Source organism: Typopeltis vanoorti, chromosome 24 (genome assembly GCF_054136105.1).
Source record: "Typopeltis vanoorti isolate ZY-2024b chromosome 24, IOZ_Tvanoo_1.0, whole genome shotgun sequence".
In the NCBI taxonomy this organism is placed as follows: domain Eukaryota; kingdom Metazoa; phylum Arthropoda; class Arachnida; order Uropygi; family Thelyphonidae; genus Typopeltis; species Typopeltis vanoorti.
The window spans coordinates 65,091,802-65,116,857 of NC_143572.1; the positions used below are offsets into that span (position 1 = coordinate 65,091,802).

The 25,056-nt window shown below is 36.2% G+C and overlaps 1 long non-coding RNA gene across 1 annotated transcript; it reads right to left on the bottom strand.

Moving 5' to 3' along the window:
* Positions 1-785: 785 nt before the first annotated feature.
* Positions 786-10,419, bottom strand: LOC150093337 (uncharacterized). Its single transcript, XR_016550448.1, has 2 exons — positions 10,029-10,419; positions 786-1,192 (listed from the first exon to the last, which is right to left on the bottom strand). It is a non-coding gene; the product is annotated as an uncharacterized LOC150093337 (long non-coding RNA).
* Positions 10,420-25,056: the final 14,637 nt, after the last annotated feature.

Sequence of the window (25,056 nt, forward strand, 5' to 3'; positions counted from 1 at the left end):
TTTATGCACTTTAAGATTTGATACATCTGAAAATGATTTACCACACATCTCACAAATGAAAGGTCTTTCGTTTGTATGAATTCTTTTGTGTCTTCTTACATGTGATGATCTAGCAAACGAAAGGCTACATATTTCACACACATAAGGTTTGTCATTTGTGTGAGTTATTTTGTGCTCTTTGAGATGTGCTGCTCGTAGAAATGATTTACCACATATTTCACAGGTGAAAGGTTTCTCATTTGTGTGAATTTTTTTGTGTGACATGAGATTTGATGACTGTGAAAATGACTTTCCACATATTTCACATGTAAAAGGTTTCTCATTTGTGTGAATTCTATTGTGTATTTTAAGATCTCCTGTTTTTGAAAATGACTTGCCACATATTTCACATGCAAAAGGCTTTTCATTTGAGTGGCACACTCTGCTATGAACATTATGTTCTGATGATTTTGGAAATGACCTGCCATATAAGTCACACACAAAAGGATTTTCCTTAACAATTAGTCTTATTTTCTCATTTAAAGGTGAGGAGTTTGAAAATAGAATATCTGATATTTCACACGAGAAAGGTTTTTTCACTCGATTATCTACAACTATTTCGGTATTTAGATCACAATGAGCTTTTCTTTCTGTTTCAAAATAGGTATGCTTTCCATCGGGAACAATTTTGTTTTCATTTAATACTTGTGCTGTGGTCATGTAATCATTGCTAAATTGCTCATCCATGCTACAAAATTTCACTTTTTAAAAGAATATTCAAAGGTATAACATTTCTGACTATAACACACAGTTTCATTTATTTATTTCTAAATTTTTTTTATGGAATCTTTTCATATGGGTTGCTAGAGATTAAACTATTTAAAGAACTAAAAGGCATGTGAGCAAATGACTATGCTTGAAAATGTCATTTAAAACCTTTGAATCATAAAATGTGACATTTAAGATTATTATCAGTTTTGACAAAAATAAATATCTTACTTTCTGAACAATATTTGAGATGTTTTACAGAAAACTAAGGATACTTATAAAATTTAATCCAACATTTTCTTTTTTCTATGTGGATATCTTCTATATATATTCACATGCATTCTCTATAATTCCAGAACTTCATATTCTCCTTTGATTACTAGAAGGAAATATTTTCTTGGCTTCTTCTTTTGTCTTTTTTTTACTTAATCTTCAATTATGTTACCTGAATTGAGAGAAAATATTTCAGGATTATTAATGTAGGTTTTCGCACCAAAAAAAAAGAAGATGCAATATTTGAAGAGTTCAGGACACTTAGCCTCATCATCAAAAGTCCTCTTATATGTTATTCTTGAAAGAAATAAAAGAAAAATAAACATAAAAGTAAATGATATACAAAGTGGCTTTAAGAAAAGTATAACTACAAGAGAAGGTATTTTCAACATCAGAACAATCATAGAAAGATATCTAGAAAAACAGAAAGATGTGTACCTCTGCTTCATAGATTACAAAAAGACATTTGACTATGTTCAGCTTGAGCAATTAATTGAAATCCTTTCATAAACAGGCATGGACGTCAAAGACATTAGGCTGTTAACTAAACTGTACTAGGAACAGATTGCATCTTTGAGAAAAATAGACCTCAGAAGAATTCTCAGTTCAGAAAGGTGTAAGACATTCAGAAATCGAAAGAATAAATGATAGCGAATAAAGAATGAATGATGGCGAAAGTTGGACGCATGTTGGACTGAAAGTACTGAAACAATGAAAGATGAATGAGAGTAAAAGTGAGAAGAATGATAGTGAAAGTTGGACGTATGTTGGACCGAAAGTACGGAAACGAAGAAGGATGAATGAGTGGGAAAGCGAGAAGAGGGGGTCGAGAGTTAGAAAGATTTAATGATAGAGAGAATGTGTCGCGAGATTTGGAAAGTGAATTGGATTGGATGAGGGAAGACATGAAATGGATGCGGAATGAAATTAAGAGAATTCAGGTCAAAACTATTAAATTAAATCATGATGGCATGAAAGAGTTAACAAAAGATGAGTGAGTAGTGTTGTATGGCGACTCCATTATTAAAGGTGTGTTAGAGGATAAAATGCACAAGGTATGTTTTCCAGGTGGTAAAATGAGTAGAGTGATTGAGGCATTGGATATGAGGCAGGAGCAAGCAAAAGAGTTAATAGTATTAATTGGTACAAATGATTTGAGAGAGAACAAAGAGCATGTCAAAATGAATATCAGGAGGCTGCTTGGAAAGATAAAAGAGAATAGTGTGACAGGAAGGGTAGTCAGTGTGTTGCCTAGGTATGATTGTGGTGAAATGAGGCGGAGAGCAAGGATTATGAATGATATTCTGGCTGAAATGTGTGAGGAGATGAGAGTACAGTTTGTTAATGTGTGGAATGAGTTTGAGGGACGAAGTGAGCTGTATGGGAGCGATGGACTGCATTTGAGTGATTATGGTGTGAGTCGCTTGGAGAGACTGCTGTTGGAAGGTAGAGAAGTGAATAGAGAGAATGAATCAGATCGAGAGGGGAGTGACGTGGAAGAGCAGGAGAGTAAGACAGGAGAGATTGAAGAAGTGGATATGAATGGGGAAGTGAGTGGTATGAGTATAGAAAATGAGAGAATGGGTGTGCAAGAGGAGCAGGGAAACGGGGAGGCTCAGGGTGGACAGGCGTACACAGCGTGAGAAAGGTAGATGCTCCAAGAGGAGGTGAGAGCATGTGTAGGCAGGAAAGAAATGGGATGACCAGGGATCAAGAGGAAACATATGGAATTGCAAAGGGTTTTAAAATGAAGAAGCAGAAAGGGAAATGGCCCCAGTCCAGCATGGAGAGATCACATCGAGTGAGTGGTATCAGTGGAACTAGCTGTAGATCCAGAAATGAGTTGTCGTGTTTGTATACCAATGCTAGAAGTATAAGAAACAAGGCGGATGAAATGGTTGCACTAATTGCGTCTGTTCACCCAAAGATTGTCGGAATAAGAGAGACATGGTTAGATGAGGACGACATCCTGACAGGAATAGAGATGGAAAGGTATGATGTGTTTCGTGAGGATAGAAGGGGTAAAAAGGGAGAGGGGAGTGCTGTCGATGATAAAGAAAGAGTTATGTCCATAACAAGGTAGAGATGCAAGAGGGAAATAGGGCCAGTGGTTTTGAGGCAGTATGGTGTGAGATAGAGGTGAATAGAATCAAATACTTGGTGGGATGTTGTTATAGACCTGGTAATGTGGATGGTGGTGATAGTGAAATGTATAGTCAAATAAGCCAAGCAAATAAGAAAAGGGTGATCATTATGAGATAGCAATTGGAAGTAAAGAAAATGAGTTTCTTGAGTTTTTGAGGGATAACTACCTCAGACAGTATGTAACAGAGGGCACACGAGGATTAAGGGTCTTGGATTTGGTCATCTCATCAGAGGATGAAATTATAAATGAGGTGTCAAATCATCCACCAATTGGTGAAAATGACCATGAGGTGATTACCTGGGTGGTTGCCAGCAGTGCAAGGACCCCTGTGAAAAAAGGGTATAAGTGGAAATACAAGGGGGGTGATTATGAAGAGCTCAGGAGACAGCTTGCAGGTGTAGCATGGAATGAGGAGTTAGCTGGAAAAGAGATCAATGCAGCTTGGGGGATTTTCAAAAACTATTTAGTAGATGAAATGTCTAAATGTATTCCACGGGTGAGAAGGTTAAATAAGGTAGGTGTGAGATGGATGAATAAAGAGATTAAGCATGCGATACAGAGAAAAAGGGCATTGTGGAGGCAGCATAAGAGAAGTGGAAGTAACCAATTTCATGAGGTCTACAAAGATCAGGCAAGGAGGGTGACTTGATTGGTGAGAGTAGCTAAAAAGAGGTATGAACAGTAGTTAGCTAATGAAGCCAAAAAGAATCCTAGGGAGGTTCTTTCGATATGTAGCCAGCAAAAGAATGATTATGGAAGGATGACATTGATTGGAGGAAATGGTATAAAGACAGCTGTTGCAGAATGTGTGGTGGGAGATACTTAATGAGCAGTTCATAAAGATCCTTCAATCTTGTGAATGTAATTTCATGGAGAGATTGAGAGCAGTTGATGATGGGGAGGAGAGAATGACTGTAAGTGAGCAAGAGGTGTTTGGGGAGTTGAGTAAACTAGATATAAATAAGGCTGTGGGACTTGATAATATATCACCACGTATTCTGAAGGAATGTGCCAGAGAGTTGACACCTGCCTTGACATATTTTTTTAATATGAGTCTTGCATTTGGTCAAGTTCCTAAAGAGTGAAAGGAGGGCAAGATTGTGCCACTTCATAATGGAGGTGATCGAACTCAAGCATCAAACTATAGGCCCTATCTCTGTGTCAGGTTGGTGAGTTAAGTTGTTGTGGTGAATTGTTGGTGAGTTAAGTTGTGGTTAAGTTGTTGGAGAAGCTTGCGAGAACTAGGATCCAGAGTTGGGTTGTCAACAATGGTATAATCTTTGATGGACAGCATGGATTTGCTAAAGGGAGGTCATGTTTTAGTAATCTACTTACTTATTACAATAAAGTGAATGCTTCCTTGGACAGAGGAGAAGGATACACAGTAATATACTTGGATTTCGCAAAAGCTTTTGATAGAGTACCTCATGATAAGTTGACAATCAAACTAGAGCAGATGGGGTTGGATATTAGATTAGTGCATTGGATTGGAGACCGGCTATCTGATAGGTATCAACAAGTTGTGTATGGGGATGCAATATCCAGGAAAAGGAAAGTCACTAGTGGAGTGCCTCAGGGGTCTGTTTTAGGGCCATTACTATTTAACTTGTATATTAATGACGATTTGGATGGAGATATTCAGTTGTTTGCAGATGATCCAAAGTCGGGACAAGCCATAAAGAGTAGTGAAGATGTTGTGGCCTTGCAAGAAGACTTGAATAAATTGAGTGTTTGGGCAAGCAAATGGGGATGCAAGTTCAATGTTGCAAAATGTAAGGTTTTAAAATTTGGTAAACAAAGATGGGATGCAGAATTTATGCTTGGTGAGAACAAAATGTAATGTTTTAAAATTTGGAAAACAAAGATGGGATGCATAATTTATGCTTGGTGAGAATATATTGTTGGAGGTAGAGGAAATAAGAGATCTGGGGGTGATAGTGGATAAGGATCTAAAATTTAGGGGAGACATCGCCAAAATCGTGAAGACAACACAAAGACTTCTGGGAATGATGCGGAGGACACTGACGTGTAGAAGTACGGAGATTCTTGTTCCATTGTATAAGGCTTTGATTAGGCCACACGTGGACTATTGTGCCCAGATTTGGTCACCAGGTTTTCAGAAGGATGAAGAGATGTTGGAAAGGGTCCAAAGGCGACTGACTAAGGTAGTTTCTGACCTCTGGAATGTTGAGTATGAGGAAAGATTGAGAAGATGTAATTTACAGAGTCTGGTGGAGACAAGGAAGAGAGGAGATATGATAGAGACCTACAAGTTGGTAAGGGGTTGTTATAAGATCAATGGTGGGGAAGTTCTACAGAGAATAGTGGGAGATCAGGGGAGAACCAGAGGTCATCCCTGGAAACTGTATAAAGAGGGTGTGACTAGGGGAGTGAGAGGCAGGTTTTTTCATGCAGAGTTGTGAATGATTGGAATGCCTTGCCTGAGAGTGTGGTGTCTGCAAGGAGTTTGAGTGTGTTTAAGACATGGTATGATGAGATGTGTATGTGATAAAAGGACCTCCCAGATGAGTCTTTGACTCCATGAGGTCTTGTTTAATAATAATAATAATAAGACAAAGCTGTGTCTTCTCTCCGATTCTCTTTAAACTCTATACAGAAGAAATATTCAATAAAATTAGTAACCTCAAAGGAATGAGTGTGGGGGACAGAAATATTAATAACCTAAGATATGTAGATGACACAGTTCTTCTAGCTAAAAAAATACGACCTCAAGATTCCTATAGATGAAACACTCAAGTACATTGAACAGTATGGCCTCAGTTTCAACTTTAAAAAAAAAAAATTATGATAATTTCAGGAAAAAAGGAAATACCAACAATATACATCAATACAAAAGGAAATAAATTAGAACAGGTGCAAATATATACCTTGGGCACTTGTTCACAGAGAATAGCAGGACAAAAGATGAAATTAGGACTGAAATTGCTCAGTAAGCTTTTAGTAATATGAAAAATCTCTGACATCTAAAGAATTAAATTTGAAAACAAGACTAAGAATCGCCAAATGTTACATATGATCCACATCACTGTATGGAGTAAAGACATGGATGCTCTCCAACCTGAGTGTGAAAAAACTAAAGGCCTTTGAAATATGGATGCTGCCAAGAATTATGAGGACATGTCGGAAATACAAAAAGACAAACAAAGAAGTTTGTCTTTTTGCCATCTAGAGATGGCAGGGATAAATAGAAGCCTGATAAAAGAAATTAAAAAGAGAAAAGTCAGCAATTTTGGACATATTCTCAGATATAACTGCCTATACAGGACACTTCTCGAAGGAACTGTTGAGGGAAAGAGGAGAGTAAGACAAGGACTGGAGTGAATGAAAAACATACAAGACTGGATCTATCTCTCATATCAGGAATGAAGCAGAGAGGCACAGAATAGAACATGGTGGAGACAAATGGTAGTCAATCTCCTGGAGGGAGAAGACACCTGACAGGACAGGAATGTAGGTTTTATAATTCTAAATGACTACACCTTATATAATCAGATGCTGTTATATTAACATTAAACATTAGTTATACTAGTGCAGTCATTAGTATAACTAATATTTACATCTATTCAGCAAATAATGTCACCTGTTGATTATACTGAGATCAAAAGGAAGAATCATGTCAAAAATTATATTAACAAAAAATTATTGTTTTTAGGCCAACAGAATTAAATTACCACTTCTACCAAAGACTGGGATACTTATCTATGTCTGAACAAAATAAGTTAAATTGCTGATATATGAAAATTCATCAAAATTATAGGCAAGATATAAATGAATCTGGTCATCCTTTTTCAAGCAAATACAATATAACATAAGGATATTATTAACATATATATAAGAATATTATTAGCATTCAGCATACAAAAGAATTTTTAGTAAAAGTGTTACTAAGTTATCATTTATTACAGAGTATACAATAGCATCATACAATTTAAAATTCTGTTAAAATTTGGCAGCCAAAAGGATCATAAAATTTTCTGGATATATGTTACACATATCATTCATCACGGTTCATGTTTCACCAAGCTTTGATCATAACCATGAAAAGTAACACTACTCAATAATTATTTATGCCAAATAAATAAATAAAAATGAAATTAAACAAAGAAAAATCACTTCACAGGTCTGTGTTCTCATTTCTGAACTAGTTTATTTATTTACAAAACTATTATTATTTCTAAATCAATATTGCCATCCATCCTAAAGCATCAATCATCTTACCTAGTCAAATTACATAACCTATCATTCTTTACTTGTAGGGTATTTGGAAAATATTTATGTAATATTCTACATCAAACGATTAATCTGGAGTCTTCCCTTCCTTTTGCTCAAAACATATATCTCCTTCATTTTCTTATTTTCTCTATTATTCATTTTTTGTCTCTAGTACTTCTCAGAAATTGACAAATCACTCTAGATGCTTGTCTTCTTCTTTTTTTTTTTTTTTTGTTCTTGAAATTTTTGTTTCTCTATTTGTCAAAGCATTCATTAGCACTACTAATGTAATGCAAATTATTCATTTATGAGAGTATTAGATAATTTGTCCTTGATTTTGACATTGACATTGCCAGTGTATTGCAAGGGGATATACAGTTGTTTGCATATGATGCGAAGCTGGGAAGGATTATTAGTAATAGTGCAGATGTGGTAGCCCTGCAAGAGGATTTGAATAAGCTAGATAGATAGGCAAATGAATGGGGGTTTCGGTTCAATGCAGCAAAATGCAAGGTCTTGAGGTTTGGGAAACATCAATGGGACACTGCATACTCTATGGGAGGAGTTATACTGGAGGAAGTAGAGGAGACAAGAGATCGGGGATTGATGATTGATAGAAACCTGAAATTTAGGGGACATATTACAAAGGTGGTGAAGTTAACACAGAGGATTGCTGCAATAATGAGAAGGACGCTGACCTGCAGAGATAAAACAGTTATCATTCCATTGTATTAGACCCTGATCAAACCACACTTGGACTATTGTTCTCAGATTTGGTCCCCAGGATTTGAAGGGGATAAATTAACTGTGGAAATGGTACAAAGGCAGATAACAAAGATGGTTTCAGGACTGTACAATGATAGTTATGAAGATCAGCTGAGGGAATATGGACTGCAGAGTTTGGTGGATAGAAGGAGGAGAGGTGATATGATTGAGACTTTTAAACTGTTCAGAGGTGATTACAGGGTTGACAGTGGGGAGTTCTTTCGCTTGGTTGAAAAACGGGAAGGAGTGATGACAAGAGCCATCCCTGGAAGTTACGAAAGGAAACTGTGAGCAAGAGGGTGCAGTGTGGTTTCTTTGCATGGAGGGTGGTTGAACCATGGAATGCATTGCCTAATGGAGTGGTGAGAGCGAGAACGGTCAATGAGTTTAAGGAGTGGTATGATAGACTTTGTGTTTCTTTGGGGGGGGGGGACCTCCCCTCGATGAGTCTTGATAGACTTTGCGTTTCTTAGGAAGGACCTCCCAGAATGAGTCTTTTGACTCCATGGAGGCCTGAATAATAATAATAATAATAACTTTTTCCTTACCAAAAACTTATGTACAGTACTTTTCCCCACATGAAAGGTTGAAATTGTTGTGGTTCAGTGCCAAGTATGAGACTACAAATTCAGGATAGAAAAGGAGACTACTGCATCTCTCCTCGTGAATTTTTATGAATTTTGAAATATTTTGGCAAAATATTCAACCAGCTTCACTTTATAATCTTGAGGCAAAACCTCCTACCTAATCTGATTGTTTATTCACACTAGAGTCACTCTATCTATCAGAATAGTCTGATATTGCTATTTTCTAATGATCCCTAACTCTCAGACACCATCAATTTCTCTTACCATTATCTCATTTTGGTCTAGTGCATTTTCAACTAGAAGCTTCATGCTTCTAGTTTCACATTTCCCTTCATTATGGAAATATTCATAATGCTTGCCATTTCTAATTATTTCACCAACTTCAGTTAATAGGGTCGTTCAGCTGATTCATCTATCACTGACCTGGTTGCAGAATAAATAGTATACTGCTTTTAACACATGAGGTGCACTCAAATTTCACATTCAAATGGCTTATCAGAGGCCAGCAGTGGCTTGGTTTCAAAGGGGAAAAGGTCTGTTGTCAAATAGAGACATCTAAATATTTTCTTGCAAGAATTCACTCGATTTATCCTTCAAATGTCAGTTACATTTGATACACTAACCAAACATGGCTGAAAAACTTAACCCAGTGTGATATTATTTTTCAAAAAAACTTGACATCTCATCCTGTTCAATCAAGGCATTAAGTATACCTGTTTATTCCTTAATATTTCAATTTTGTAATTCATTTTTTTTTTGTTATTTTATCATTTATTAACTTCTCCCCCAATAAGCTGTATTATAACCACCACTAAAGCAGCTGTGGGAGGAGAAAAAAAAATACTCAATCGCAAGCCTGTTTTGATAGTGTTATCACAATCACATCAGCTTATGCATGTTACAAAAAAGTATGCATGCTACTTAAGTATAAAGAGCTAATAAGCTTCAAGTATGCATGTTAAAAAAAATATGCATAAAGACAGCAGGTTTTCCCTGCTTGTATCCTATGGAACAAATCCTGCAAACCACAATAGCAGGCATAATACACTGACCTCATAGCTTTAGCTGCTTTGCCATAATTCAAAACTAAACAACCGAACTCCACAGAACACAATGACAGTGCAAATGTCACTCTGTTCTTAGATGTTGACTGTTTTCGATTTAGGGCTGAAGGTCTATTGCTTAGGTCATTATATCATATCTGTAAATTGTGTGTTCTTATGGCTGGTTTGCAGGATGCCCCTCTTCCCCTTCAAACATGAGATTGCAGAACTCACCTTTAGTTGAAAAGTCCTAATAAAGGTTCCTCATAACATACACATGCTTCAAAACCAACTGTTTCCAAACAAAGAACATCATCGATACGACTAAGTTACGATGGCATACACTGACGCATTAGCTAATGATCATTACCACGGGCGGCTCGTGTATAGGCACTGTGGAACTGCAGTACCGCTCAATTTTTCTTGATATATAAATATATTTATTAATTTATTTAGATTTGCTGGTAAAATTTAATTTCATCATCAACAATCGTATACAATTATCTTATTTCATATAAAAAGTAATAAAAATCCATCTTGTAGCACTTACGAGGGCGAAGCACCCTAGCAGAACTGTTTAAAACAGTGTCATATTGCTACGCGCGCGCAAGCATAAACACGTCATAGTGAGATGCGAGCTATTAGCGTTAGAGCCTTAACTACTGCCCGTCGCGCAGTTCCACTGTCGTTAATATGCAGTTTGCGCCAGTAGTAGAATGTTCGTAGTGTTTATCGTGTTTACTCCGTCTCTTTAAATATTTGGACATCACAATTAAAGGATTTAATTGTAATGTCCAAAAAGTGTAAATCCCTTCCTTTAATTACAATTAAAGGAATGGATTTTGTTTTTAAGTAATTTTGGATTATCCCAAACTGTATAATTTTATCGATAATAAACAATATTTTTTCATGTTAAATTTTTTTTTTTTAATTTTTACCATAATTTTGATATTTAATCCAAACACGTATACAGGGCCGTCGGAAGCGGATACTTCGTTGCAACGAAGGGCGCGTCGCCGTCGCCGGGGCACGGTTCATAAGTTCATTTTTAAGAAACAAAATTTTTATCATAAAAACAAAAAATTCTTAGAGTGATCAATATTAAAATAAATAAGGCCGGATACACCGAAATAAAAATATAAACAGCCGTCTCTTTGATCAGCCTGCTGTTTACAATTTTGCAGCGAGAGCAGGCTAAATGCTTGCTTGCAACATGTTGTCTACTGCAGTCTATCTAAAGTGAAACAGTGAACGGTTTTTATGCGCAAAAACGAATTTTCGTACAAAACATTTGTTGCTAGTTAACCAGTCATATGGTACGCATCTAAGTAGGCTACTGACAGTAGCGCAGTGCGGACTATTATTTCGTCTCTGTGTCGTGTTGTGTAGTAATTTCTTGTGGGTATAAAATAGAAATGGAATCAAAAATTAAAAAAAAAAAGTTATCCGATGCACAAAATCGTAAGCGTCATGCTGCGAAAGAAGCAGATATTAAGAAACAAACTGGAGCTCTTAATAAATTTGTTAAAATATTCTGATGCAGATTGTAACCAACTCAATACATCAGAAATCAGAGTTGAAGAACGGTGTACTACTTTCATCCAGTTTGCATGAAAGTAGTATTGCAACTATTTAACAAGATAACAAGACACATGATTTAAGTGAAAAAGTTAGGAGAAGATTTAGTTGTAGTTGACCACGTAACTAACACATTGTTAATCTCTGTAAATTTAGAAGATCCAGGTGAATTTGGAAATATTGATGAAAAATTACGAGTTGTTTTAATTGAAATGGGGCCTGTTCCAAAGAAAAATAGAATATATCCCAGAGATACATAGGGCCGTAAATTTGGCCACACGTATTATAATAGAAAAATGGAAATTTTTCTATTATAATACGTGTGGAAATGGAAAACGGGAAGCTCGTGCCAAGAACATGGCTCATTTATTCCGAAACTTTAAATTCTGTTTTTTTGCTTTTGTTGAAAACTTTTCACACCTACTGAATCAAGTAGTCTTGTTGAAGGTTATAACGATTGGAGAATTGTAAGCACAACTTTGCATAGACATGAGACTAGTTTAACTCACATAAAAAATTTCTTAAAATGGAAGGAACTTGATAAAAATTTAAAAAACAAAACTACTATTGATTGCCAGACTCAAAGCATGTATGAAATGGAAAGAAATATTGGCCGAGTGTTTCAGAATGCTTGATTGAAATTATAAAATTCCTTGGTAGCCAAAATTTAGCTTTTCGCGGATCATCTGATAAATTATATGAAAGGAATAACACAATTTTTTAAAATTAGTCGAACTGTTGGCAAAGTTTGATCCCGTTATGGAAAATCATGTTGAAAGGGCCCCTACAAGGAAACCATAGAGTACACTGTTCAAATCAAATTGAGTAAGGACAGTCAAAATGAAATATTGGAAACTTTAAGTAATGCAATCAGGGATACAATTTTATTATCAATTCGAAAATCTAAATATTATTCCATAATTTTAGACTGCACACCCGATGCAAGTACAACAGAACAAACGATCATTATTATTCGCTTTGTTTCTTGTGACAATGGAATTGCCAAGATCAGGGAAAACATTTTAAGTTTTGCAGATATATCAGATTCCACAGGACGTGGTTTATGTGCAACAATAATGGAACAACTGGAAAAATGGAACATTCCCATTGAAGACATGCGAAGTCAAGGGTATGACGTGTGGCTGTTCTGTCAAAATTTATTTAAGAAGTTTCAGATAATTAAAATTTTTATTATCGTAAAAGAACCACACACGCCCGTATCATCACAGGGGCGCTTAGATAGAAATTGCATGCAGGCGGCAAAGACCCTAGCGCCGGTTCTGCACGTATACACTGTACTTACAGTGTGTATGTATATTGTAAGGCTCTATTAGAGTCTTAGTATACTGTATTTCGAAAGTTGCAGCACCCCATGATTTTATGCAACGGGCTGCCACTGATAGGCACACCACGATAAGTCTACACCTAAAGGCAATATACATTGTAAAGGTTAAGTTTTGCTTTCGATATCCTTCACATTTTTTTTTCTTTTTCAAAAACTTTTGATTGCCCAGAAATTTTAACGGATGTTCTGTTTTTGAAAAGTGCTAAGGAATGATCTGATATGATTTTTTTGTTAATTATCGAATGAATGAAAAGGAATAATTCATCACCTTTACAGTGGGTTAGCGAACATTATCATTATATCAAAACAAACTTAACATTCACATTTCAATGCACTATTGAAATCAGTATTTTTCTTCCAGAACTTTATTACTAATTTTAATTTCATTTAAATACATGAAGTCGTCTTCCTGGAACAATTGTTGTAATCCTCAAATACAACACATATCGTTGCTGTCACGTGTATCTCAAACATAATTTATGTGAATATCCAAATGATAACCCTCGAAATCGTTTATAGCTGCAAATTGGCGAATTAATAAATAAAATCACAGTACCATACAAAGCGGTGAATTGGGGACATTCCTATTTCCAAAATGCTTTCCAACGAGCACTAAATGTCTTTCAAATTGGCACATTGTTTAGATAATAGTATAACCCCCAGATTAAATACCGAAAACGCAGATAGGCGATATTATACGGATTGCTGATAATACAGAACTAAGTCATAAATTATGGACCAATTAGAATCCCAGAAGTGCTGGTTTAGGTAGTGTAAAAGTGGTTAAAAAAAAGTAGAATTCAGGATTGAAGAGACAGGAATACAATACTTTATGGTGGACAGCACATCTTTGTAAACAGTAGGTCGTGCCGTAGTCATTCCTTCACATTTCATAATGGAGTGACAGGTGAATTAGATAAGGGAAAACCATGGTACCGCTGAACTCTTTGCAAATGCATTTGAAAGAATGCTGTACGGATATCTCCGGCATGAGCTAGACAAATGGGAATGGATATGCAGCTGGTTGCATAGATAAGGGATGTGCTGAGATAGAGAGCATAATATGGTGGAGTGTGGTCTAGGAGAATGAAGTAACTAATGGAGTGCCTCAAGGTTTTGCACTAGGGCTATTAGTGTTCAGTTTGCATTTAATAATATAGGGAATAATTAAGGGACATTCAGTTGTTTGGCGACCCTGCAGAATAATTATCCTAGACAAGAAATCAATGTCTAGTTTAATTCTTTATCCAAACTGTAAGCCAAAAGAGTTTGTATCCTAAATGCCTTCACGAATAGGTCACTTATATACAGAGGCTTATGATTTCACTTCCATTGCATTAGTATCCCGTAATGCAAAGCACACTTTGTCTCTAGGTCGTGTATAATGTTATGTATTAGGATTAAGTCAGTACCCAGACCTTTCTCTAAGTAACGGAATCTTCTCCAAAAACTAGACAATCTTTCAGAACACCCTAATCTCTGGAATGTTATGAGAGATCATTTTAATTCGTTAACTCTTGATGACTCCAAGATGCACAACAGTGGTTCACTCAGTGACAGGCAGAAACCTGTCACCAAGCAGATCACTTGTGCTTTGTACAATCACCCACGGAACACCCTCGATCAAGGCCATGTCAGTGGAAGTTTAGCCATAGGAATGCATCCATTGAAAAGCGGTATCATAACCGCTTCGACGGAAAACTACGTCCGACGAAAATGACATCAGTGGCAGCCAGACCCACAAAGATACCTCGATTGCATTAAGAAGTTCTTAATTCAATTGGTTGCAGAATAGCCTTTCCCTTACAAAAAATTATCTTCTTGTTCCATCAAGCATAAATAAAAAGAGGTTCCACGTGAAGCATCTTACTTGTACAAGGGAAATATGACTTCTTCAGTAATGAAATCTTCATATATATATATATATATATATATATATATATATATATATATATATATATATATATATATATATATATATATATATATTTCAGTGGCGTCGTGTGCTCATTTCTTTGGGTGTGCTGTCAGGTGGGTTATGCAACCCGTGCTACAAATTTCATGTCAATTTGACCATATGACCATTTGACCATATGTGTGTGCATCAGCAGAACATTTTCTGGGGAGGGGCAAAGCTTGGAGACAAGTAATTACATCAATAAATTTTTATAATTATTGATTTAATTAAATAATTATATCAATAAACGTCTTTTAGCTTTTTTGATGTAATTAATTATTGATGTAAACTATAAATACATTATTTTCATTTTGTATCGATTTAACAAAAAAAAAAAAAAAATAGGCTAACCCTTTTTTATTCTCGTGTCGGAAGTAGGCGAGGGCGTTTTAGCCCTGTCTAATTTTGGGAGACTGAGTGGGCAGTTCAATCTCCACTAGTACCCAATCAGAGATAGCTAGCCCAAGGCAATCACTAATTAAGCGACATGCAGTGAAGAGAATGGCACAACATGTGCCGCCATCTCGTGGTACTTAACCCTAACAATATATTAAATGTCTGAAATAGTGTGGGGTTCTACGGTTGATTTTCTTGAGTTTATGGGACGAAACACCCGAGTTTCTGGGACAAAAACCCCGCTTGCGTGTTCCAGAGATCGACTAACTCGGGATCCTGTCGAAAAAAAAGCTTAGAAAAATTTCCTGTAGCGCCGACTACACTCGAAACCAAGTCTTCCTTCGTGTGGTCTAGTTCTGTGGTGTGCAGCTGCCACATCCACTGAGCTATATAGGGCAGCATAGTTTTAATGATCTTTAATTCTTGGGGGAAAAAAGGTATTCAGAATTAATAGTTTTTAGCACAATTTCATATATAAAAAAATTGACCAACATACTTTTATTAAAAATGAGCTAATTAATTAATCCTAAATTGTTTCAGTTTAAAAGCAAAAAAAATCATAAAACTAACAAGTAAAATAATATTAAATCACATACAGTTACCTGTTAAAAATGTATTTTTCTGTTTAAATTTGTTTCACTATAAATTTACAATTCACACATCACTCAGTAACTCACTAGACATACAGGGCAAACTAACCAATCACTGTTCACAAATCAGAAAAAGATGAACCAAAAACTGGAACACGTGTTTTATTGCTGCAATAAAACACGTGTTCTATGGCTACCCTGCTGTAGGCCAAAACAGGCCAACCATAATAAAATGTTAAGATGGGCAAAGCATTCCCACGATTGAGGGTGTAAGATTACCTATCTCAATCAATTTTACGATTATAATTTGTAGAATTTTGTAATTAATCCCTGGGAGAAGTTGCCCCCCCTCCCCTTGCAGATGCCCATGACTGTGTGGTTGTATTTTATCGATGTATGAAAGTTTTGAGATGGCATAGCGCATCAGTGCTCTTCTTAATTGGTCCAATGCAATTAATTGCAGGATAATTTGAATACTTCTGCATAGAGTGGGGGAAAAATCTCTTTTAGGATTTATTAGAAACCCACAATGCAGGAGAATGCTATATTTGGTTGGTATATTTGAAATACTCAAACATGAAAATATGTGAACCATCATTTATAAGACGTGAGAATAGGAAAGAATAAGTGTGAGTAGAACCACTTTTATTAATGGTAAAGAATAATTAATAATTATCATTTGTTATACGTGTGTCCTATAAGTTGCTACATAGAGTGAATAGCACGATCCTATAAATTTTAAACATGAATAAGTGCATTTATGATGGCATAATTAAAAATGACTTATGAAGAGAGAGAGAGAGAGTATTGCAGGAATAAATATGGTTTGATGGAGCAGCAAATCATCTCGTAAAATTCGTTGAACATGTTATTTATATTTCTCTGGTTTGTGTATATTTCATTCCATTTTCCAAGAATTTTATTTTGTTTACTGACTGTACATAATAACCAATCACTTTCGGGATTCCTAAATTCATTAGTTTTTTTTGTTTTTTTTTAGTATCAGCGGTTCTTCTGTTCTTATGAATCTGACATATGCTGGTATTTTGTTATAGATCAACTACGTCTTATAATACACATAATATTCATTTTTATTGAGGAATACATATTTTTTACTGTCTGTTGTTTTCAAAGACTATAATAAAAATGCCTCTATATACCATTAAAAAACTTCACAACCTCATCAGTTGCTATACTGCACAAGCAAAAGAAAACACAATTAGCATTTTTCTCCTAACATCCACTTTCAAATTTTCAGTTTCAGAAAACATGCATAACAACTGTTGTAATATACATCGGATACGAAAAGCGTTCAACTCATGACTAGTGACAACTTTCAATTGGATTTGTTGGCACAATAACTAATCACACACACGCTAGGTGCTGAGTGAACTCAAAATTTTAACTTCCCTGGCCTCATCTTCTCAGCATTTTAAAAATATGAAAAAGTTAAGAATGTGACCGCAGCTCCCTCTTTGCATCTTTTCGAATGGTTCAAAGGTGTTCAACGGTTACTGTCCCTCATTATAAGGTCATGATTCAACAGCATCTTTGCCGCTGTGCACAGATTTGGTCACCTGGGTTTATTGGAAATGGGCAGGAAGTGGAGAGTATTCAGAGAATAATGACCAAGCTGGTTACAGGACTATGAAATGCTTCTTGTGAGGATAGAATGAAGGTGTGTAAATTAATTACAAAATAAGTTTGATTAGATTAAATCAAAATAAATTTTTCAGTATATGCCTTTTAGAGAGAGAGAGAGAGAGAGAACCAGAGATTCTGTTTGAAGAATGGCAAATGATGGAAATGGATTACAAGAAGCAGTAGTGAAAACTCATTCAGTGAACTCCTTTAGTAACTATGTATTTGCACACCATGAGTTTAAGAAGTGGTATGATAGGCATTGCATGCATACTCAGTGAGGATATTACACAATGAGTTTTCTCAATCGATACATATACAGGGTGTTCGGGATAAATTTGACATATTTATAATTAATTATATTTTTCCCTAAGTTACATGTATTAACACACACTTCTCTTCATTTAAAAGTTTGGACCCTTCTTCATTCATATACAAGATGTCAGAAAGGATGGATAGCTGGAACCCACCTGAATCATGGAAGAGAATAACTTGTATCATGATGATTCGTGCCCGCCATCAAAATAAGGATATTACGACTGCTGCCCAATGCTCCCTGAATACAGTAAAAACAATCAGGCATGAACTAGAGACTTGCAATGGTGACTACGAGGATGTAGCAAGAAGAAAGATCCCTAGCAGACGATCTGATTGCGTTCGTACAGCAGAATTCCTCGCAAATCTGCAGGAACAGGTGTTGAAGAACCCTGGCATTGGAATTCGGGCTTTGTTCGTGGAGTTGCTAACTGTAGTCAAGCCCTGGATAACAAGGGTAGCCAATGGTAGGCCGTATGTATGGCAGCAGGATTCGGCCCCTTGCCACACCTCTGGGAAAAGTCAAAAATGGTTGTCTGAAAATTTCTACGACTTCACCAGTCCAAATGTTTGGCCTCCAAACTCCCCAGACCTTAACCCCATGGATTATTTTGTATGGGGCGCAGTTGAAAAAGACACCAATCGCACTTCCAGTAATACAAAAGCCCAGTTAATGGATAAAATTAAAACAGTTTTTGCGGCCCTTCCCAGGGAGACTGTAGCATCAGCTTGTTCGAGGTTCCGAAGCAGAATTGAAGCTGTGATCGATGCTAATGGTGGTTATTTTGAGTAAATCTTGTTGATAGTATTGTAATTAACTCTGCCTGTAATGTTTTTTTGTCAATTCATTAAATTTAATAGATACAAAGAAGATTTTCTTTTTCCTTACGAAACTGTCAAATTTATCCCGAACACCCTGTATATGTATGATAATAATAAGAAAAATATAATAATAATAACCTTTTTATTTTATCACAACTTTCTAAATCTTTCATCATCACCATCGTCGACAGTATTTTTAAGTCTGCTGCTGGATGAATGCCTTTCCATGCTGCTTCCATTTTCGTTGGTCTTCTGCATCTCTCCACCATAAAGGTCCACAACATCTTATCTCATCATCCCATCTTACCAATGGTCTACATGGATTATGATAACCAGTTCAACATATCAATTCTGCTGTTCTCTTTTTCAATCTCTTGCCAGAAATTCTTATCTTGCCCAGCAGTATTTATTGCCATTTATTTACCGGGTTATTATTCTCAAAACGGATCTTTCCATGTTTGTGCTGGTTACAATTTCTCTAGGTGTTTTTAGTCAGACTCCAGGCTTCACTACAATTGTTGGAGGTACACACTGGTTATATGATGTTAGTCTGAAAATGTCTCGACCACAGAGGGCAACACTATCAGTAAGATTTTTTTTCTAAATTGGTACATCTGTCATAAGCATCCATGTGAACTTGCAAGTCATTACATCAAGTAGTGTATTTTATAGAGCTGTGTGATGCAAAAGTGTTGTCCGTATTCCTTGAAATGGATAAAATTGAGTATCGTGCGGCTATAAAATTCTTTGTAAAAGGTTTAACGCCAAAAGAAATTCATTCCAAGCTCATAAAAGTTTATGGGCACTGTTCTCCTTTGTTTTCGAAAATTATGAAATGGGCTACTGAGGTTAAACTCGGCCGTACAAGAATCCAAGGTGATCCACAGAAAGGAAGTCCAAAAAGTATAACAACCCAGAAATCATTGATCAAGTGCATGATGTGATATTGGATGACCAGCGAGTCCAAATGCTTGATATTGTTGACAGTATAAGCATTTCAAAAGAACGTGTAGGAAATATTTTGCACGAATTTTGCTTTTCGCAAGATGGGTGCCACGATTGCTCACAGCGAATCAAAAACGTACTCATATGAAAATCTCTGAACAGTGCTTAGTGCAATTTAACAAGAAGAAAACTGATTTTGTACATCGATTTATTACTGTGGAGGAGACTTGGATTCATCATTACAACCAGAATCCAAACAGCAGTGAAAAAAGTGGACTGAATCCGGTTGCTCAGCGCCAAAGAAGACAAAGTCGGATCCATCATCAGGAAAGGTCATAGCAACGCTTTTTTGGATGCTTATTATATTGAAAAGGGTAAAACAATAACGGAGGAATATTATCCCTATCTTCTAACTAGACTACACGAAAAAATGTTTGAGAAAAGACCCGGTTTGCAGAAGAAAAAAATCATCTTTCATCAGGACGATGCATCTGCCCACAAAGGTGTTTTGGCAATGGGAAAATTAAGGGATCTGACTATGAATTGATGGAACATCTACCCTATTCCACCGATTTGTCTCTCTCTGAACTTTTATCTCTTCCGAAAAACTAAAACTCGTTTTCGCTGGTCAGCATATTTCTTGGAATCAAGAGATGATTGCAGCTATAGAGGGGTATTTTGCAGATCTTACAGAGAACCACTACAGCAACGGGATAATGGTGCTGGAGCATCGCTAGAATAAGTGTATTAGTCTTAAAAGAGTTTGTGATGAAAAATGCAAGCAATTTTGAAATCACAAATTGTTTTTTTTCATTGTTAGGCCGAGAACCTTTCAGACCACCCTCGTAGATCTTTCGTTTAGGCAGTTTGGAAATTTATTTTAAATAAGTCTCTATATTGGTTAAAAACTTTCCACCCTGCTGTTATTCTAGCTTTATTTTCATTATCCACTTTGTAGCAGTTTGTAATAATTTGGCCTATGTATTTGTATAAATTCACTATATCAATCTGTCATTGATTTGTTTTGATTCAATTTGTTTTCGTTGTGAAGTATTTCTACTATACATTATTTTTGATTTATCCATATTAGCTTGTAGAATTTATTTTTCAGACTTACTTCATTAAATTCAATAATAACGTCTTCTATTTCTTTTGCCGATATTTCTATTAGAATGATATCATCAGCGAATTGCAGATTGTTAAAGTGTTAAAGTATTCTTCATCAATAGTCAGTCCTCTTTGCTACCAGGTTAATTTTCTAATATCATACTCAAGAACCAGCAAATTATTTTGGTGAAGTAGTGTCCCTGTCTAACTGCTTTTTTATTTTTATTTCTCTTTCTTACAGAGAACCACTACAGCAACGGTATAATGGTGCTGGAGCATCGCTGGAATAAGTGTATTATATTAAGTGTATTATTCAAACGCCTGTTTAGCTCAGTGGAAGTGGTTGTGCCGTCTATAGCGCTAGACAGCCTTAAGGAAGTGTGATGTAAGTTCTATTTTATTTGTTGACTAGAGGAACTTTTAGATCTAAATGAGATATCCAAATTTATGGTATGATAATATCAACGGAAAAATCAAAAACTATGGCCTTTAAAGGACAAGATCCAGCAAGAACTAAAATAGTAATAGATAACAAGATCTTAGAACAGGTGAATTCATTTAACTACCTAGGATGTATGATCACATATGAAAATGAAAAAGATATAAACATAAAAATTGCAAAATATTTAAAAATAACAGGAATAATTAACTCTATATTTAAACCAAACCTAGTTCAAAAACAAACCAGACTAAAACTCTACAATACATTAGCCCTACTAGCATTATTGTATGGAAGTGAAATCTGGACAATAAAACAAAAAGACAAACAAAGATTAACAACAGCAGAAATGAAGTTTATGAGAAAAACTGCAAAGTATACCCTATTTGATCACAAAAGAAACGAAGAAATTATGAAAGAATTAAACCAAGAACCAGTAATAGAAAAAATTAAAATATATAAACATAAATGGATGGAACATGTTCAAAGAATGAAAACAGAAAGATTACCAAAACAAGCCTTAAAGTACAAGCCATTAGGAAAAAGAAAACCAGGACGTCCTCTTAAACGATTCAACGATGACGTCTAAGGCCGGAACAGGCCATGCTAGGCCTAAATCCTTGATACGCATGATAATGATGATGATGACTAGAGGAACTTCGATATCTGGCACAGGCAAGCCGGTTTTCCTACCATAGACACTGCTTTTTTGTCCCGTAAACTCAGGAGTATCGACTGTAGAACCAACACTCCTAGGAGAACAGTAAAAAATAGTCTGAAATAGCCTCGACTGATTGCTGTAAGGGAATAAAAGGAGTTATCGGATTTTAAAATTTTTCTTTTCCATTTAATTATTCCTAAAGTTCATGTTAAACGGAAATTTCTAGCAAAGCATGGCCTCACCAGAAACTATGTTTCTTAAAAGTTTTTAAAATATATCTAATAATTAACTTGTACCAAGTATTTTAAATAAATTTGTAGGCAAATAAAAAAAAAGTGAGAAAGAAACACACAAAATATTATTTAAAGCAATTCAGCAGAATCGTGTCTTTGTGGAGAATGCTATACATCCTTACTTGGGCGTCCGCAGAGGGGAAAGCAAACTGGGCACTTCCCCCGTACAAAATTTTGCTTTGCCCTTCCGTGGAAAATTTTCTGCAGTTGCCCATGCATCCTTACTAGCAAATCAGATCAAGTAGCGACAGTTGGCAACTCTAACTAAAAAAGAAGACAATTATAATAACAGATAACCGTGTTTTAGGCCTTGTATTTTGTAAATTACCATTTGCATATAGGCAAACGCCAATCGTCTCAAATAAGTCATCTCAAAAAGCCGTTCCTAGTTCGATTATAGTTTCTTCTTTTAAATTACTTGTATTATCTGTTGCGACCAAGAATGGTATTTTTTAGTCTTTTTCTAGGTTTTCCTGTTCTTCTTTTATTCTTTGGTTTCTAATTAGTGGATCTCTGGTACGAGCTAGAGAGTTTTCCTCCCGGACAGTCGGGTTTTTTGTCCCATAAACTCAAGAAAATCGACCGTAGAACCCATATTATTTCAGACATTAAATACGAGTGTTAGGGTTAGGGACCACGAGATGGCGGCACTTGTTGAGCCGACACCCTTCACTACGTGCGGATTAATTAGTGATAGCCTTCGGCCAGCTCTCTCTGATTGGCTACCAGTGGAGATTGAACTGCCCACTCAGTCTCCAAAAGTTAGATAGGGCTTAAAAATTTCCTCGCCTACTCCCTATATGAGAACAAAAAGGCATTAGCTGATTTTTTTTTGTTCACTTCTTCTCTTCACATGTTCAATCCACTTTATTGTTCGGGTTGATATCTAATTGCTTATTCCTCCTCTGTAGTTCAGCATGTAACGTTTTCCGATTCATAAATTTGGTTACTTCTAAATCAGTCCTATATGATCGCTCTGAATAAGTGGTGGCAGGATAGTTATATCCTCAATATTAATGTTTTTAATTTTCACCTAAATATCACCTAAAGCCTTTTTATTTTCGTATAGGGTGTAGGCAAGACTGTTTTAGTCCTATCTAACTTTATGGAAACTGAGTGGGCAACTCAATCTCTGGAAGCCAATCAGAGACATCTTGCCCAAGGTTATCACTAATTAATAGGTATGCAGTGAAGAGGCGCACTTTGTAACCATATGCCTGGGGAAGGAGTATCCTAGGTTTGATTCCCGTTGACGACGTGAGGAGCTTACGGATCTTCCTCAGCCATAGCCAAGATAGCCGGTTTGGGTGTGGACAGCAAGATTTTATCCACCAGTTTATCTGGGGTTTTTCATCCCGCAAGCAGGCAAATCGGTCCCGTGAACACACATGGATCTGCAGTCATAAATACTTTGTCCTCAAGAGTGGGCTCAACTCGCCTCAGTAGGGATGGGGGAGAAATAGAGAGGGAACTCCATACGAATAAATAAATAAATAGGTGAATGCGGCAGCTAGCATGTGTTTCCATCTCGTGGTCCCTAACCCCAACACAATTTTAATGTCTGAAATAGTGGGAGTTCTACAGTCGATTTTCTTGAGTTATTTACGAGATGAAGAATCTGATTTTTTGGGAGAAAATATCCGCTTACAAAATTAAAATAAAAAAAAACAACCTTAAAATACGTTAATGACTTTTTTCCTTGAAGGGAGTAGTCCAGGTCCTTTTAGCCGTAAGTAATTTTTTCATTGTTGTTTAAGTTTAATGACCAGTCACCCTCCACGCTTAGCCATCACTATAGCTGGCCCAAGACTATCAATCATCCAGACATCTGGGAACAACAGAACAGCAAATAACTATTTGCGAACTTGTGGTCCCTACTCTAACGTACATATCATCACTGCCTGAAACTGTGATTCCATCGAAGCTATAATCTCGAGTTTTCAGGAAAATATTTGATCTTTCGGTGATCGACTAACTCCACAACTAGTTGGAAAAAAGAGGCCTAGATGTTGGTTTAGGAAGCGGCTGAAATTAAACTTACAACTGTTTCTTCAAGGATCGTATCACTGTAGAAGAAAACTCTATTTCTACATTCTCGCCGTCACCTAATGAAACTGCAAGGTCATTTAGAAACCTCACTGCATGACATTTGGTTGCATGCAAATCAATTTAGTTGCATCCTAATAAACACAAGGATATTAAGACTATTTATTTCTGCTATCCATCTAAACATCTAGTGCCTTTTATTCCGTTATAGAGAGTAGACGTAGCAGTCCTTTATAACGTTTTGAGACAGTAGGTAGGTGAATCTCCACTGGTAACCAATTAGAGATAACTGGCACAAGAGCATCACTAATTTTAAGCTAATCTAGTGAGGAAGCGGCTAATAAGTGCCGCATCTTACGATCGCTCCTCCTAACACAATATTTTTAATGCCTGAAATAGTGTGGGTTCTAGGGAGTAGACGAAACAATCCTATATAACTTGTTTTGAGTTCCTGGGAGAAAAATCTGCTTGTCCGTCAGAGATCGACCAGCTCGGGAAATGTTCGAAGAAAGGCTTAGAAAAAGTTCTTCTAATCGGTGAACTTCAATCGTTCTTTCTTTGCGGAGCTTAGTACTGTGAAGTGCAAACATCACTTCCACTGAGCAACACAGGCTAGGTTATTATCGGTCCTAAGTAGCTTAACCATTGTTTTTTCCCTCCTCTGCATTTCCTTGATAATATTTTAGATTTCAGTTTTAAGAGTGCGAAATGTCCAAGTTCATGGCTTTTTAAGTTCTCTCATATAATCTCTTCATGCATATAGATGTAGCTACTAGTGTTAACTACTAAGCAGTATGTACAAAATATACCAAAAAAATAGTTTATTCAGGAGCAGAGTCCAAAAGAAGGAGTGTGACCAGTGGTGTGCCACAGGGTTCTGTTCTTGGACTCATGCTATTTAATTTTTTCATTAATGAAAAAGGATCTGAGAGGAGCTGTTCAGTTATTTGCTGATAATACAAAGTTAGGCAGTGCCAAAGTTAATACAACTGATGTCAAAATTTTGCAAGTTGATTTGAATAGCTTAGCAGACTGGGCTAAGGAGAATGGATCAAAGTTTAAGTAGCAAATTGTAAGGTTATGCATTTTGGGATAAAAAATATTATGAAACAGTATCCCACAATGGT